This window comes from Micromys minutus (genome assembly GCF_963924665.1).
Source record: "Micromys minutus genome assembly, chromosome: 10".
NCBI classification, from domain to species: Eukaryota; Metazoa; Chordata; class Mammalia; order Rodentia; family Muridae; genus Micromys; species Micromys minutus.
In genome coordinates, this window is record NC_137979.1 from 1252535 (window position 1) to 1269082 (window position 16548).

Here is a 16548-nt window from a genome sequence, read left to right on the forward strand (position 1 = left end):
GCACTGCATGACGTCGAGGCACGCCCTCCATAGAGCCTTTCTTTCCAGCACCATTTTCAAGAATTTTGTTGAGTTTTAAAATGTATTTTTAAAGAAATGCGGTGATTTTATTGCCATCTCAAATTAATTAACTGTTAAAGCAACAATTAACTTTATAACAGCTTTACTGGATCACTAGATCATCTCCTATGCATTTCTTTTCTATAAAAATAAAGACCTAGCAATATTGCCACTGTTATTGGTTAATATTATTTGGAATTATTATTTAGCACATAGAACATAAAGAAGCAAGAGAGATAATAGAACCACAAGACAGAGTCTGAGCAGCAGTAAATTCAATCATATGTTCTTCATAGTCTTCAGGTTTCTATTTGTTTTCCTCTTCACATCAATGCCCAGGATGCTCCTGTCGTGCTTAGCTATGAGAACTTCATCCACTGAAATGGTCTATCAGGATGCTCTTGTCATTGGTTAGCTATGAGAACTTCATCCACTGAAATGGTCTATCAGGATGCTCCTGTCGTGCTTAGCTATGAGAACTTCATCCACTGAAATGGTCTATCAGGATGCTCCTGTCATTGCTTAGCTATGAGAACTTCATCCACTGAAATGGTCTATCAGGATGCTCCTGTCGTGCTTAGCTATGAGAACTTCATTCACTGAAATGGTCTATCAGGATGCTCCTGTCATTGCTTAGCTATGAGAACTTCATCCACTGAAATGGTCTATCAGGATGCTCCTGTCATTGGTTAGCTATGAGAACTTCATCCACTGAAATGGTCTATCAGGATGTTCCTGTCGTGCTTAGCTATGAGAACTTCATCCACTGAAATGGTCTATCAGAAACATCCATCTTCAAACTGCACTGGACTTTGCTTATTGCTCATATTGCTTGGACCTTCTGATGTTTTATAAGTTGCAGGTTGTCCTTCCCATCTAGTATTTATGTCTGTTGTTATTTTTGTTGTTTTGTCTTGCTTTGCATTCATGAGACTATGGACTCAGAGTTTACCCTCTTCATCTCTGATTCCTGTATTTTCTATATCTCTGCTTCTTTTTCCAAGATCTTGTCATGATTCAAAGATCTGTTTCTCCTTAGAGATGAGCACTGACTGTTGTCCATTCATGTTGTACCTCTATGATGATAAAATCTAGTTTCATCTGCTAACTCTAGTTTAAGATTCCTGTCTAAAAAAACTGCAGGGATAAAAATGGAGAAGAACCTGAGGAAAAGAAGGTCCAGGTAAAGGCCAAAAAGGGGATCCAGCTCAAGGGGACGCCCCAATGCCTGATATTGTTACTGAGGCTATGGAGCGCTCACCAAAAGGGGACCTGTCATGACTGCCCTCCAAGAGACCCAGCACACAGCTGGGAGACACCCAACCAACAGAAGCTGCTGACCCCTGTGGATGAATTAGGAAAATGGTGAAGGAAACTGAGGAGGAGGGTAACCCTGTAAAAGGACCAGCAGTCTTAATTAACCTGGATCACTGAGATGTCTCAGACACTGGACCACCAACCAGATGCACCCACCAGCTGATATGAGTTCCCCAAAACATATACAGCAGAGGACTCTCAGGTCTGGGTTAGGTCAGAGAAGATGCACCTAACCCTCAAGAGACCGGAGGCCCCAGGGAGTTTAGAGGTCTGGCAGGGTGGAGGGGTGGAGGGTGGGGACATCCTTGTGTAGAAAATGAGGGCAGGGAGGAGGGCTGGGACGTGGAGCAGTAGAAGGGTGGGCCAGTAGAGGAATGACACTTTGAGTGTAAAAATATCATTTTATAATGACTGACCATGAAATAAGGCCATAAAGATGCAATGTGTGAGCTGGACTCAAAGGATAATAAGAGGGAAATGTATGAGTAGGAATCAAAACTATCCTAGGCAGTGTGGTGGGGCACAGATAGTACTCTGATGCATAGGTAGCCACAGGTCTGGCTTGAGACAGTTAAAGCAGAACTGGGCTTGAGATAGAGTTAATGAAACGCCTGAAAACAGAAGGCTGGGCCCTGGAGACCCCAGTGAGAAGTTTGGGTCTATTGAAAAGGCAATGAAACACCACAGCAATATATGAAATCAAAACCAACCCATAAACTTGCAAAGTGTATAGCAGTATCCAGACCTTGATAGTGGTAAAATACACTGGTTACATGATGGTGGTTAACAACTCTTTCTTGGTCTTTAGTAGCAATCACACATTCAATAGCTGCACAGATGTGAATAGTTCAGGGAAACAAAGTATATCCAGCTAAATATGCTCCTTAGTACATTTTCTTACATAGGAAAATATTAAGTTCATCTAAAAACTAGTGTCTTCTAGACATGATAGGACCATTGTTCTTGCAGCAGCTGTAGCAGTCTTCACAAGACTTTGTAAGACATGCACTGTCAACATCCCAGCATGGAAGTGGAGGGGCTCATGAGCCACTATCCCTAGCTGAGGAGGGATTGACAGCTCATGGCTAGTAAAGGTCGTCACTTTTTTGTTTTGTTTTGTTTTTTTTTTTTTTGTTTGTTTGTTTGATTGGTTATTAAAGACCAGATTTTTCTGTACAGCCATTGCTGTCTTAGAGCTTACTATATAAACTAGGGTAGGTTGGTCTTGAATTCATAGATATCCGGCTGCCTTCCAAGTGCTAGAATTAAAGGTGTTCTCTATCATTGACTGGTTCAAAGACTCAGTTTTCTTAAGGGTGTAACTTTTAGCTCAACCACTCTCTAGTGGATAGTCCCACATACACACATAAGTAGGCAGCATATACTGAGCTCAGTGAGTTATAAAAAAGAGGAAAATGAAGTTGGAAGATAGTGTGTGAGGGTGGATCTTGAAGGACTAAGGATGGAAATATAGGTTCAATATGACCAGATACATTGTATATATGATGTTTAAAAATAATCATAAGGTAGTATTAATATCTGTTAGTATGCAAAATTTTCTTTACCCTCTTTTGTGGAATGTTTTAACATTGTGCATATTTCTTGGTATTTAAAACCCTCTTGATCTTCAATAGCATAACAAATGTGTCACATGCAATTTTTTTTTTAAAAAATGAAGACATGAAAGTCATAGTAATGTTGAGTAGAGCATACCCTCTAACCGTAAGTTAACAAGCCACCTCAGAAGACACTGGATATAAACACACATAGCCTTTATCTTTCTTCATACTAGATCAAAGCATCACTCCACACTTCCACAAGGTTACTTTTAGTGTCCACCTGTTTACAGACAAGCCCAGCTGACTTAAATATAATCTTTTTCACACGTATAAAGGGCAATTGGGTTCTATTTTCCAGGGAATGAATATAGCACACTTTCTCTTGCCTTACTATTAGATGGGCATAAATAGTCTTTGGCTAATATCATATCCACCCATAATCTCAGACTACTTGACTGAATACATAAAGAACTCAAAATACATGCAAATAACCTGTATCAACCAATGGGCCAATAAAATAAACTGATAGCTCTCAAAAACAATGACCATTAAATATGTAAAATTGTTTTCAGTAGCTGTAGACATTAGGGAAATAAAAAATGAAAAACTTCATTGATATTCCACCTCAACCTAGTCAGAATAGTTATCATTGCAAACAAGTAACAACAAATCCTCAGGAGGATGGGGACAAATGGAACACTTATACATGGCAGCTGGGGATGTGGTTTTGTCTAATCAGTATGGAGAGTTCCTCAAAAATAACCTAAAAATAGACTTATCATAATTTCCACTTGTACACAGGAGCCTAAGTTACCTTATCACAGAGATCCCTGCACATTCATGGCTATTATGACAATGTCCACAGAATCAAGCTACAGAATCAGCCTGAGTATTGCTCAACAGTGAATGGACTAATAGGGTCTATGCCAAGTTTAGAGACCAGAGCCATTATCCTTAAGGAAGCTAAAGAGCTTTATGGTGATGTGTGCACTGCAATAAGACTAAGCACCACTACAAACAGGATGGAGGACAGAAGCTCGGTAATGTCAGTGATGACGCTCTTTCCTAAATACAGTTGGAAGTCCTTAGGAAAACCTTCTGTTGCCCATCATTGCTAGATACAGGAACACTAGATTGTTTTAGGAAACACACAGCTGGTATGTTTGGTGGGTTGACATATGACAGTTTGTTATTGCCAGAAGCCACAGTTTTGGTCTTCTGTTAATGTTTTAGTTTCAATAAAGTTCTTTTTAATAAGATTCTTTCTTCCTAAGTGTAAGAGTTATCTGCAATATACTTACAAGATCTACCTTATAATTTGTAGTATAAGAATATATTAGGCATTGGGAAATGATTTAAAAAAAAAAAAAAACAAAATAAAATTTAAAGGTAATCAAAGTTCCTAGTTGTTGTCTTTCTTTATTTTTTCTTCTTTTCCATAATCATGTAAAATGTGATGGCTCTCAGTTATCTCTGCTAATCATGGATGGTTTGTAGCAAAGGCACTGGCTGCCAGCTCACTCGTTCATTCTGTTTGGCCATTGTACATCATGGTATCTTGTTCCATAAGGCAGGGTACAGACATAAGTGAGGGAAAGTGCTCAACATATAAGATATGCTTTGATGTAATCTTTTTTTGTGGACATTCTGGTGATTGAACCTAGGGTATCATGCAACTGAGGCAAGCACTGTACTGCTCATCTACAGCCATAGAATTTTGAAAGATTTAAATAAATTAAGTATAAAGAGCATAGTTATCTGTCAAGTTATATACTATGTATGGGGAAAATTGAGGCAAAACACACCTTCAAGGATATCCCTGTCTTTTCCATAGAGAGAAACAAACCAAAGCTAAAAGTAGACCAAACTTCTAACTACCTGATGTACTCATTTCTACAGGTTGACTCTGGAATACATTTGTCTTCACAAGGAGGAAAGTCGTCCCATCTGCACTTTCATCAACCTCCTAAGTCAAGAGAGAGACCAACAGCAAACACTCTAGCAGCTGAATCTTTAGAATCAGAATTAGCTGCCAGGAAGAAAGCATGAAGGATTCCACCATAGAAAACAGAGGTAATCAACCCCCTCTGGTCCCAGAAAACCAAGTCTTGACAAGGTGAGAACATGAAAGAAGCTAGTTTCCAAAAAGTCACAGCAGTCGTCTTACTGCTGAACACCATGATCAAGCCCTCGACTTGAGGGAGCTCAGAAGAATAAGAAAGCACTGAGTCTGGAGAATGGACAGATGCCAGCACATGCACTGCAAATCGTCGACAGAGCTGGGGTCAAGTGCAGAATGTCACACCCCTGCATTTTGTTATTTGGAAATGAGTATGATGTAAATCAAGAGAGGTGAGATGTAATGTTTAGGTGTTGCCTCATGCCAACATTTCTCGTAATATGAAAAATAAACCCAAATTACATAATTGCACAACTCCTAATGAGTTTTTATAAATAGCAAGCAGAAGTTCCTGCACAGGCTCATTAGGGTTTTCAGAGATGCTTGTGGCATGTGAACCACTCTGGATTATCTTGGCACATACACAGCCTTCTGTTAGCCATGATAATTTTGAGCTTTCTGGTTTTAAACTCTTTGCTGTTATGGGTTGTTTTCATTCAGCCATATTAACATTAGTCTTCAATTATTAGTATCTGGCACAATGTTAGAAAATTTTAACAAACTTGTTATATTGAGATTTGATGTAATAACCAACTTTTTTTTCTCTCACAGAATTTATCCAGGAAAGTCAATGACTGTTTCCAGCCTAAAAACATTTTCTTTTAAAATGAATATTTGGATTGATTTTAAAGTCAGGAATCCTACAGTTTAGCTTCCTGAGATTTTGGGATATTTAAATCATAAACAATTTTATTAAAAGTTAGACGGATATGTGTGTTTAAAAGGGTAGACATTTAAGAAAATCCCATCTTACTTTTAGCCTCTCTCACTTGGGCAACTACTTGACTAGACTTAAATATAATTTCAAAAATGATTAATGCATATAGAGCCCAAGTTCAATATATATGCTCAAAACACACACACACACACACATTTGATTTTGCCTTTTTATACTAGGAAGAGCTAATTTTACAGACTGTTCTAAATTTAAGTTGTCCTATTTGACTAAGTAGCAGAAAACACGCAGGAAATTATTTATTTATTTACTTAATTATTTAATTAAAAATTAAGATTTTTGAGACAGAATTCTAGGTATTCTAGGTTACCTTGAACATTCTGTATAAGCAAGGCTAGTTTTTGATATCCTGATGCTCTGCCTCCACCTCCTAAGAGCAGCATATGGAGGCACAATCACATTTTATTTTCAAAAAAGCTATACAATTTAAAATTGCATGGCATATATACATGTACTATATACATATAGATAGATAGATATTATGAGAACTGAGGTTATTTTGAATGTTTTTTTCCTCCATCCTGCATTTACTTCAACCAGTATTTGAGAGTTTCTACACTATATGGATGCAGACACCAGGCAGCAAGACCAACTCTAACTCTTATAGAACTTGTGTATTTGCTGAGAAAACAAAGAAATACTGATCCTTAATACTGGTCATCAACTTAATTCAATTGAGAAACCCTTAGGAGACTGAGAGCCAGCGTAAAACATGTGTATCTTGTTCATGATAGGGATGAATGCCTTGGAAGAAAGATCAAGGGGAAGCATGGCCTTATGAATGCCATATTTGAGCAGGTATTTTAAAGACGCTCAAGTACTGATGAAGATATAGTTTTATGAAGAAATCAGACTTCATCTCAATGTGGTACTTGATGGTGTAAGTTGAGGACCAGAAATGAATATGTGAGGACAGCCTTAAAAAGAGGTAATCAAAGTCCTGACTGAAGACTTAATTTGGTTATCTGTATAAGCAAAGGAATCTATGTCCATCTCTCATAGCTACTGTCTAGAGATCTATTCATCTCACCAGGAAACCATCACTGCCCAGGGCCAGGCTTTCTAAATCTCCTTGGATGTTTCTGACAATTGCCAGATGAGGACAGTCATAGCTAAGTTCCCACAGCTTCTCTGCAGCTCAAGGACAAGGCTGTAGCATAAAATAATTATGCTCGAGACCCAAAGCTTGAAGGGTTTGTGGACAACATTATGTTCCCATCCTTCCCTAACAGATGAGAAAAGTCCATTTCAGCAGTTACAGGCACTTAAGGTCTCAAGGTGTTTAGTAATAAAGTCTGCTAAATAGAGACAATGTAAGTTTCCCATAAATTCCAGGCCTCAGTTTTTCCCATATGAACTCTTGTTTCATTTCCCTGTCCTTAAGCATCGAACACACACTTTCTGATACTCAAGAATACACCATGAGAAAACTTCCAGCTTTATGTAAAACATGAATAAATTACTTTGATATAGTATAAGTCCTTCCAAACATTTTATTTACTATTTTAGATTTTAATTTTTTCTTTTATATGATACACCCAACTGTAGCTTCCCTTCCCTCTCCTCCTCCAAATCTCCCTTCTTCTCCTCTCCCCAAGGATCTCCTCTCCTTTAGAAAAGAGACATTAACCAAACACAGCACAGAAACAGTAAGACCAGGTACAAACATCAAGGTTACATGAGGCAGTAGGAGGAAAGGCATCTTAAGATGTCTTTCCTTGTCTTAAGTCACCACACCTGGCTTTAAATGTTTTGCTAAACTAACTTAACAATTACAGGATATCATTATTAGTATCTGAGTTAGACATGTAAGGCAACCGAGATTTAGTAATTTTCTCCAAGTCACCCAACCAGTCTGTTAAAGCAATCCCTGGCTGAAAAACTAGTTCTCAATTGTTGTTAAAATGCGCTCAGATACAGGCATATACTCATATAGCTTAGTATAACTACTAAGAATTCAATTTAAAACCATCTTTGTCAGAATGTTTCAACAGAAATATTATTATGTTTGTCAAAACTAATATTTGATTAAGTGCCATATATAATTCAGTTAGGGTATTGTTACTAGAAGAATAAGTATAGTTCTCCTGGGAAGTAAACCCTCTCAAACCCATAAATTTTTTATAACATCATGAAAAACAGCTCTAGCAAATGGATGCATCCTCCTATCCTCCTATAGTTATTTGATGGTTCCATAAAATTACCATTGATTCAGTGGATTCTCCCTTGACAATTGGTTTGCAAAGATCTTCAGTTATTACCTGTGATCCTATATTCGGGCAATGAAATCTATAGTTTAAAAGGAGATGTTTATCTCATTTTTCTATGATTTTATTTTATATAAAAATTTGAACTTTATAGGTACAAGCATGACAATAAGTTACAAGATAGAACAGAAGAGATGTCTCACTGGCCAAGAACACCTGCTGCTTGCTGCTCTAACAGACGACCCAGGCTCTATTCCCAGGACAATCACAGACCAGGAAACTCACAGTCACCTATAATTCGAGTCCCAGAGGATCCTATATCTTCTTCTGGTCTCTGTGTATACTTGCATTGAAGGTGATGTGCAGACATTCATATACACATAAAATAAATAAAATCTTTAAAAAATGTTATGCCTTTTGTGAAGCACTCTTTGCCTATGCTATGAGTTGGAGGAGTGAATATACATATGCATTTATGTCTATTAAGATACAATTTGCACACACTGAATAAATGAAGATAGTAACTAGGGAACTCAATGGATTTTAGACATCTGTGCTTATTTGCAAATAAGATAAGACACGAATTTACCTATCACTCTCAAAATTCCTTTCATGTCCTTTCCTTTAAAGAGGTTGATTTTTTTTAAATGATGTATATTTTCAAGTATATCTATGTTGGGCTATGTGCATGTGAGTACAGATACCCACAGAAGCCAGAAGAGGGTGCTGGATCATTTGGAGCTGGAGTTATAGGTAGTTATGAGCCAATCAACATAAGTGTTGGCAACCAACGTTTGGTCCTCTGCAAAAAAACAGGACATACTCTAAACTACTGAGCTATCTCTCCAGTACTTCATGCCCTTTGTTAAATAATCCCTACTTCTAGATACAGTGATTCATCTGATTTCTCCCATATTTATTTCTTTTTAATTTCAGTTGCCATTTATATGATGGTTTGGACATCATCTCACTGTGAGCCTTCTGCTTCCAGCTACCATAGTAGCCTTTGCAATTTTCTTCAATAAAATACCCAACCCATCTCAATGATGTTCTCATGGAAAATTAAGCCCCAATTTAATGATTCTATCCAATAAGTCTCACTTCGGGAGACATGGGAAAGGATCCTTTGAGTCACTGTGTTCCAGAGTTCTCCTGAGGTCCTCTTCTGAGGCAAACAAAATTGAACCATATAAATACTCGCTCTTTGGTAGCACAAGTGGGTGAAGAAAGAATGGGCCACTCAACTGAAGAAGAGATGCCTAGACCCCATCTGCTATGATACCATGGAAGAGAGACCACAGATGCATATTTTTTGTCTTAATGGGTCTCTTAGACACTCAGATTTTCACGTGTTATATTAGGATGTAGCTAAGTAATGAATTGAAAAGGAAGAAAAAAAAAAACTGATCTTGGCTATACACAGCTATGACCCTAGCACCTGGTAACCTATGGAGGCATCAGGAGTTTAAGGCCAACCTGGGTTACAAACAGAGATAGGACCCAGCCTCAGCAAATCAAAGCAAAGAAAAATCACTTTGTGAGCAAAAACAAACTGATAGAATAGCACATGGATTGTTGTTGTGAGATTTTCTATTTGGATCCTCAGTGTATAATACACCGTGGGCAGCTTTCTCTCACAGTGAAGACACCATCCTTTCTAAAGTACACAGTCCATGTTGGAACAAATGTTTACCATGGCACTGTCAAAGTTACACTGTGCAGACTCTCCCCGTCTACACCCTGCCTGCTAGAGCAAAGCAGATGGTGGCTGTGATGAACAGGTACTTGACAAGAGAGAAAACAGCGGAAATGGAATGGTGGCCCTGAATAAAGCAACAAAGGGAAGGAGCCAGAAAGATCTTAACAACAGAGGGAGAAGACATGGCCACACTGGAATTGAAGAACAGTGCAGCTCTGATCCCGGATAAACATCTTTCAGCAATAGCATGCACAGTCCACAATCCCAGTCAAAGTCAGTACAGCCCGACATTGTCTAAGAATATGCTTGAAGAATGCAGCTCACCCTGCTACTTATTAACGTGGAGCTGAGTGAAAGCAGAATTAGTGACTGACCACTTCAACCTTGGCAAGTAGTGGCAGGGCCTCCAGGCATTCAAATCATCCTGTGAAGACAGGGCATTCACAAATGAGTCTGATCCTATCAGAGGAATTGGAAATGTGTTTTATACAGAAAGGAATGCCCCTCCCCCCCATCCCTGGCAGTACTGTTTTTATCAGGGAACTGGGTTTGTTTTAATAGGCACCATTGCTTCAGTGTTTAAAACGAGAAAAGCAGCTGTATCCACAGCCACCCACACACCCCCAGCATTAGTACATCATCGGCAAAGGGCTGCTTCCAAACCAATCTCACAGGATTTATACATGAAGTGAACCATGGTGACACAGTCCTCTGTGAGGTCTGCAGGCCCAGCTGAGAGTCAGGTCAGGGGCCAGAGCTTACAAGGTTAGCTTTAGAGGAGGTGGCTCACATTTGGCCACAGGAATCTGAAGCAATAATGAAGACAGTCACCTTTCCAAGTGGCAGCAAAGGTGAAGTAATAGGGACAGTGGAATCTGCAGAGCTATGCAGAGGAAATACACACAAAAGGGATGCTGAGCAACTCATTCTCCCTTGGCCTGGCTGTCACAGCACTCAGTGACAACCACACATATGCCTAAATCTGTAAATGCTTACTTTGTAGAGGCCTTCACCCATATGTATTCACACCACATCATACTGAAGACATCTTAGTCCATTTAAAGACTGAGATTTGGGGCCAGAGCTGGTGTGAAAGCTGGCTAAGGTCACAGAGTTGGGATCCTAATGGAGTCTGAACCAAATTCTCAGCCTTACTGTTCTTTTACCATGGCATGATCACTTCATCTTGTCTTATTTAGTCACCATCCTCCCTTATCCTCGGCATTCATTCTTTCTTGCTCAAATGACCAAAGTAACATTCCAAAATATATTTTCTTTTGTCAAACAGAGGTTAAGTTGTGTGTTACAGAGGGAGATAAAGATAAAAGCATGGGTATGATAGATTTATACACAGATGGATAAAATATTTCAAGATGTCCAGACTCAGGAAAGTGGATGAAGAGATGTGCTTGGGAGGAGAGAGTCCTTCCTTGGGACTGCAGAAAGTTTAGGTTTTGAGAAGCTGCAAAGAAACTTCAAAACCTTGTCTCTTGAGAGAGAAGCCCTTGAATCCTGAGATCCAGAAAAGAGTGAAACCAAGACCTTCTAGAGATTTCCTCCAGCACTGCTCATTCTACTTTCAAAGCCCTGCTCTGTCAACTACCATCGCTCTCTTATGTGGCTCCACAGTGTACAGATACATATTGGGCTCACTTTGATCATGCCTGAACGAAAAATAAAACAGCCCCCAAACTGCCTCATGGTAGTGCAAGTGAAGTTGTTACTTAAGATGTTGTGTCACATCTTTCTGGAATTTGCCACCAATGCTATACTAGAGTTTCTGGAGTAGGCAAAAGTCAAAATGGTATTTCACAAGCCCTATCTGTGACCTGTAGTTTGACTTGGACCATACAAAATCTGAGGGTAAGGCATTTTTAGAACTGAGAATATTCCAACTTTCACTTCAGATTTGATGTTTTTTAAGAACTATGAGTATTGGTGGCTTCTGAGGTGGCTTCTTTTACTTAGACCCCAGTATAATGTTTTTTCTAATATGGCTTCTAAAGTGTAGCTGGAGGCATCATTTCTGAGCAAGAACACTTAAATCACACTGACTTGGTGTCAGGAACCCAGAAGTTCTGTCTCTGTGCTAGACTGCCTGTGATTCTTAAGCACACGATTCTCTCTCTGGTCTTTATAACAAAAGAAATAATTAATTCTGGGATGGAGAAATATCTCAGTGGTTAAGACCATGGACTGGTTTCCCAAAGGTCATGAGTTCAATTCCCACCAACCACATGGTGGCTCACAACCATCTGTAATGGGATCAGATGACTTCTTCTGGCTTGTCTGAAAACTCCTATAGTGTACTCACATAAAATAAATAAATAAATTTTAAACAGGAAATGATTAATTCAAATGCATTTGGTTTTTCTTCTTCTAATGTCAAGAACTGTGGTCGACACTATCTATGACCCATGTCACAGACTCTCTATTTTCAGGTGCTAACAATACTCTGAGGCACATTGCTAGTCAAAAACCCTTTACCTCATCTTATGTTTTCCAGTGCACTCTAAGAGAGTGAAAACCTGGCCAAAGACAGTCCTTGCCATGCAGGGCCAGTGAGCTTTGAACCCAGTCTGCCATTGCTGTTTAAGGCATCAGGGTGAGACTATAATGAGGTAATTCCATCCTGATTAAAGGAGTCGGGGAGATAAATAATTCCCCTTCATCCTCGGTTACTACTTAACTGGACAATCCATAGAAATAAAAAGTGGATAGACAATCTACTTGGAAGTAGGTGAAGACATGCCCCCTGCCTCAGTGCTCCCTGGGTTCATAAGTCTTAGCTACAGCTGTATATGTGAAAATGATTTTAGCGCTTAGATTACTACAAGCCGGGTTTGAAGGACTGATGGGTAAATGCAGTCTTCACTGACACAGCTCTTCAACATTTTTACCAATGAAATCTCCTGCAAAATCTCAACATATAGAACAAGATAATGCATCTGGGCTCCACCAGAACTGAGTATTTAAAGCCATTCTTTCCCAGTGGCCTGCAGGTTCTATAAAGCCAGACTTGTCAGGAAATTTCTCAGGAATGTCTTCTGTTCCCAAACATATATTTTCCTGGATGTAGTCCCTTGGAGTCTTAAGCTTAGATTAATAAAGCTTCCGTTGCAACTTCCTCTCCTGATTCAAAAACCTCTAGGTCTCAGTCTGTGAATTATACTCACTCATGGACCCTCCTTTTGAGTTATACCACCCCATTTCTGGGGCTCCAACAGTAGACTGACTAATGTTATGGTGGTTTTTGGCTTTCATAGTGTTATTAGACAATTTGTATAATAAATTGATCAATGGTCATCCTACCTGTCCATCATTGGATCTGTCACCAAATGTCTATCAATTCTGACTATGTATCTCCTTAACTGTTCTTTCTACAAATTTATCATCTACCTTCTCTACCACCTACTGAACATCTCTCTCCAAATCTCTGTCTCCAAATCTAGCTACCAATCTGCTTATCTACCATCCTCGCCCTCTCTTTTGTCTGCTGATTATCTTCTTATGCATTCTATCTTCTTGCCTAGTCTATCGATTCCTCTTCTATTTATTTTCTCATCTGTCATGAATTTGTCTATTAATCATTTATCTCCTTTCTCCATCTGTGTCTTTCTGGACCAATACACATAACTATCACTTCTCTCTGCTATATCTATCTCTCCATCCATCTATCTATCTTCTAATCTATTTTCTATTCTCTTTCTCTCCACATAAATTTTTGTGTCTTTGTCTCTGTCACCTGTCTTCTAGTTGCCCATTATTTCTCTGTATCTATCACAATCTTCTATCAGTCCTATATCTCTGGAGAAAAAAAATAAGAACATTCTTTTTTTTCTCTAAAAATGCATACAGAACAGAAACTTCCTTTTCAAAACTTTGTTTTAATAAAGTAGGCCTAGCAGAGCCTGGAATAGCTTCATTCCAGGAGTGACTTGCTCACATCCACCTGGTCCTTTCACTCAATGTTCCTGCAGGAATAGTTCTGTAAGGAATACAGGCTAAAATAAGGCCCCAAGAGCCTGTTCTCTTCTGCTTTGGAAATCGGAGCCCTCTGTGTAATTCTATTCTTACAAAATGTGCTTTCTGATTACTTCCAGAAGGCACTGCAGGGCAGGCTGACCATGATGTTTCTCCTTGCGAGGAACGTAAAGCAGCTTTGTGCACTGGGGCTGTGAGTTACCTTCATGTGAAGGCCAGCCAAGCAGTGTCTAGTGGATTCTAAAAATTGTGCTAATTCCTGTGCTGAGATCTCTCTCTGTGTCCCATGTTCATTTTGACCAGCTGTGCCTTTACTGGATCCATCTCTGTACCAGATTTCTTCTTCTCTGCCCTCTTCTTCCCTTGCTGGCCACTTTCAACTTAGAAGAAAACTTGAGATTGCCTCTTTTGAAAAGAGAAACTCTAAAGTTTCTTCCCATTTTGGGCACTACTTCATACTACCCTGCGATCCAGAGCTGCTATGTTACGCCTCTTTCTGCAGAAAGCTTGACACGTTCTAAATTTAGAGGGGGATGACATTCCAGATCACTCTCTGTCTCTGTTACTGGCAATGGGTACTTGGCTGTGGTTCAGTTTAGTTACTAATCTGCCCAGGCACCAGAAAATAGAGCCATGGTCCATCTTGACTTCTAACTGCCCTTCTCCTGTAGAAAGTCCTGAAATTCCTTAGCTGTCACGCCCTGCCCCACCCTACCCAATTCTATCCCTCCACACAAAAAGATAAAATCAATACAGAAAACATGTATGAGCCATCTCTCAAGACCGAGAAAGGCAGCTGTCAATCATATACCAATGTCATCTTCCAAAAACAAAACTATGAGGAAAGTAAGCACCAGCTGTCAGTCTGAGAATTCTATCAACAACATGGGCTTCTGCCTCCTTCTGTTAGGTCCAGGACTAGGGAAAGTAAGACATCCCAATGTTCAACCTCCTCCTCATTCATTTCTAACAATGGCCAGTTTGGGAGGTTCAGGACTCAGCTTAAACTCACACCATTCTCTCAGAGAAGCTCCCATAAGGTCTAGTGGCTCTTTGCTAATGACCCAGTATTCAAGGATTGCGCACTTCCCTCGGTTTTTCCTAGGCAGGCTCTTGCCCAAGTCCCCTCTGGATTTGCCATGGGCTGATCACCAAGTAGCCCAAGAACAGGATGGATGAGCTTTAGCCAAAACTTGTCTGAGTTGAGCTAAGCTCTTAAAGACGCTGGCACTGAGTGGCTTGTCTTCTAAATGCATACACAGAAAGCAGTGATATAGTAGTCCTAGAAAGGCTATTACATGTATACAGCACAGTGTGTATATCCGAGAAAGAACTAAAATTGAAGAGGAAAGGGAAGGTTCTCTTCTGCTAAAAATTAGTCAATATTTTTAATGCACTACTTTTAGTTAGGTGAAAATAAAATCGAGTAGTCGATAAAACATTCACACTATTTGTCTATTTTTAACAATGATATTTCAAAAATAAATGACTGGTTTTTTTTTTCCCTACTACTCTATTATCTGTTATAAAATACTGAAGCATGTATTAAACTGCAGTTTATTTCTTCCACAGAGTAAACGGGGATTGCTTTCCAAAGCAGAATAACAATCCAGCATATTCCTACGCAAATACATTACTGCTATTCAAATCACATATGAAAGTCAAAGTTACATTTGAAAACTAAATACCAGGAACCCTTACACACAATCTGTGCCCCCCCCCCCCCCCCAGTGTATTCTTAAATAAAAACTTCAAACTCCGATTCCCTCCAAAAACAGAGGACATTTTCCTGCTTGGAACACCCCCCTTTAAAATCCTTGAAGCTTTAAAAACAGCTCCGTCTTCATCGGAGATTATCTTTGCCGTCAATCAAGTGTCCGGTGAAGCAGAAAGGGAAACTTCCAGACCGCGGGAACAGGGTAACAACACAGGAATCCACACACTTTTCCTTCCTCAGTGCTGATAGCTGTGCAGTGCTAACTTTCAAAAGTGCTTGGGTGCTGTTGAAACTCAAATCTTAAGGGCCCTTTGTGGGCGAACAAAGCTGAGAAGCACCCAGTCCCTCTGCCCAGGTGATTGGGCTGAAATGTGTTAATTCACACATACACACACCGCCTCTCCCCACCCTGAATCACCCAGTGTTTGTGAACAAACAGCAGACAGGGCTCAAGAAGCGAGGCTGGTAAGGCAAGAGCTGCACAGTCCCCTACCTCTCCTTGTCTGTTCTCAGCAGATGAGAGTCCCCCGTGGTCCTGGGGAAAGCTTAGAGGCTCTGATGGAGGCGGCCACTCAGCCCGCCCATGTGAGCAGGCCCTGCCTGCGCTCAGGAGCTGCCCCAGTCAGATTTTCCAGCCGCACAACTGCAGCCAAGTCCCTGCCCATGCCTGAAGAATTTCCTGAACAGCATTCCCGCTCTCTTACTGCCTGCTTTGAAACCCTACTCTGCCTCTACTTCGATCCCATTTTGTCAAGCTGACTCTCAGCTACTGGGCTGCCTCCAGATATCAATGGGAAACACGTGTGTCAAACACAGCCTGGCTTTCTTGCTACAGCGCTCATGGCGTCTGTGTGCTGGGCTCACACTCACAGAAAGAAGGCTGATTCTAGAAAGGACTTGGATTTCCCAGCCACTCTCCACACAGGCTTTGCTCTGGGTGCTAGATGCAGTAGACTTGTCACAACGCCCTACCCCTCTCGCCCCTCCCAGTTCAACACCGTCCTTTGGTACCTTGCCTGTTCCACACAAATCCCCCACTGCCCAGGGTAAGCGCCCTGCGCTTCCTCTTCCCGATCTTAATAAAAGACGA

General features: G+C 40.1%; 1 protein-coding gene across 1 annotated transcript in view; it reads right to left on the minus strand.

The window, feature by feature from the left end:
• The window catches only part of SGCD (sarcoglycan delta), a 415532-nt gene extending 399477 nt beyond the window's left edge, over positions 1 to 16055 (minus strand). Inside the window, exon 1 of the mRNA XM_080923991.1 lies at positions 15952 to 16055. The gene's annotated coding sequence lies outside the window, so the exon portion shown is untranslated. The remainder of the gene's footprint in view (positions 1 to 15951) is intronic.
• Positions 16056 to 16548: the final 493 nt, after the last annotated feature.